Genomic DNA, 2,560 nt, shown 5'->3' with positions numbered 1-2,560 from the left:
AAACCCAGCTACAAAACACTTGCTAAAATTGCAACTGAACTACAGAAATCTATGGAACATATTCAAAAACTGCTAGACAAAAGCGATGACCTGTTACACGCTGAAATGACTCGATCTCAGTCCTTAATTGAAGACATAAAAAATCTTCATGTTAAGTATGAGGAACTCGAAAGTCGTCATGAAACGCTCTCAGCAACTCATGAAAAGCTTTCCTATGATTATCTTCAAAGGAAGCAAGATCTTGAGAAATTGAGAGCAGCTCATGAAGATCTTCAAAAGGAAAACGAGTCACTTCGCGCCAAACAGATCAGTTCTGCTCAGGAAGGATTTGAACTACCATGTCGTAAGTACATTGAGCGTGACAACACTACTTCTATTGCTGGATGTTCTACTGCTGCTACTATTGCAATATCTTCAACTGTTGATGTGGTAACTAACCCCTCTACTGAGGATACCACTGCTATTGCTGATGAAAATGCTAGGTTGAAGACATTGCTTGAAACAGGGATGTACAAAAGTCTCAAAGGGAATCAGACACTATGTGATTTCCTCAAAAGGCAGATCCTAAACCGAAACCCTAGGAAAGAGGATCTTGGGTTCGAAAGGAAAATGAATGCTGATGGCTCCTACTGGAAACCTGAGCAGTACCCCAAAACCACATGGGTTGCTGCAAAGGAACCTTCAGTGGATCCATCCACCCTGTCTGGCTTCACTTGTGCAAATCCCATTGTTATTGATGAATCTCCTGATGCAAACTATAAACTGTTTAAGAATCAGAATGGTGAAGTGTTTGCCAGGTATATTGGTACTAACTGCAGGAATGGGCCACCTATGAAGAATGTCTGGGTGCCGAAAAAGTTGTTGGAGAACCTTCCTGTGAATGTCATCATGACACCACAAGTGAAGAAGACAAACCCCAGACCACAGGCTTCATATGGTCCAAAGGCTTCATACAGACAAAGGACTCACCTGAGTCGCACAGATGCAAATGTTTTGCAGGGAAACCATACTCAGGCCTATGAATACGAGCGTGTTTCATCAAACAGCCATGTTCATAAGACCAAGAACTACTCTGCTTATTCTTATGAGTACTATTGTCCACCTGCAAGACTTTTTGCTAGGGCTCCAAAGCCAAAGTTCTCAGATGCTGCACTTAGACTCATTGCTTTGAAGCCACCCTTGAAGATGTGGGTAGCTAAGAAAGCTTAACTCTCTTTTGCAGGGAAGGGTCTCCAGCCGAAAATCAAATTCGTCTGAAGCTATTGCTGGGGACCTTAAACATCTTGTAGGGCGCAAGATCAAATGTCCAAATGGTCTTATTATGTATTTTGGTCCTGAGTCGCTTGCTACTTGCCCTATCAGTCCTAACCTCGATCTAAGATTTCATAATCCACTTGCTCGCCAAATGTTTATGCTTCACAATTCTCTTCGTGAAGCCTATCCCCCTAACTACACTGTAGGGTATGACACCAGCTGCTTCAGAATGGATTATTGATAGTGGGTGTACTAATCACATGACTGGCAAGCAAAGTCTTCTCATGGACTCAACTTTACGTCCATCTGACAAGAGTCACGTCAGATTTGCTGATACTGGTAAAAGCAAGGTATTGGGTCTAGGTAGAGTTGCAATCTCGAGGGATCAACACATGGATAAAGTAATGCTTGTTGAATCCCTTGGTTTCAACTTAATGTCTGTCTCAAGGCTTTGTGATTTAAACATGGTTGTGATATTTGGAAAATATCTTTGCCTTGTTCTAATGGAATCTAACAAGTCTCTAGTCTTTGAAGGGTATCGGAAAGATGATTTGTATGTGGTAGATTTCTCAGCAGGACCATAGCTTGTCGTATGTCTTCTAGCAAAAGCTTTAGAATGCTAGCTCTGGTATCGGAGGCTAGGGCATGCTGGCATGAGGAACTTGCACACTCTTGCAAAGAAGAAGCATGTCATAGGCATTGAGGGCGTCAAGTTCAAGAAGGATCACTTATGTGGTGCCTGTGAAGCAGGAAAGATGACGAGGGCCAAGCATCCCTCGAAGACAATCATGACAACGACTCAACCCTTCGAACTGCTCCACATGGACCTCTTCCGTCCCACTCACTACTCAACTCTTACTACTACTTCTTGTCTCTATGGCTTTGTCATTGTTGATGATTATTCAAGATATACTTGGGTGCATATAATCCTCTACAAGACTAAAGTGCAGGATGTCTTCAGATGCTTCGCCAATCGAGCCATGAACAATTATGGCGTCAAGATCAAGCACATTAGAAGTGACAATGGCGCTGAATTCAAGAACACTGGCCTCGACACTTATCTTGATACTTTGGGCATCACTCATGAATTCTCAGCTCCATACACGCCGCAGTAGAATGGCGTCGTGGAACACAAGAACAGAACACTTATTGAGATGGCCCGGACGATGCTTGATGAATACAAGACTCTAAGAAAGTTCTGGCCTGAAGCCATTGACACTGCATGCCATATAATCAACCATGTTTATCTTCACAAGCTTCTAAACAAGACATACTATGAGCTCCTTACTGGCAAGAAGCCAAATGT

Source organism: Triticum urartu, chromosome 1 (genome assembly GCF_003073215.2).
Source record: "Triticum urartu cultivar G1812 chromosome 1, Tu2.1, whole genome shotgun sequence".
NCBI classification, from domain to species: Eukaryota; Viridiplantae; Streptophyta; class Magnoliopsida; order Poales; family Poaceae; genus Triticum; species Triticum urartu.
This window is presented reverse-complemented; position numbering follows the sequence as displayed.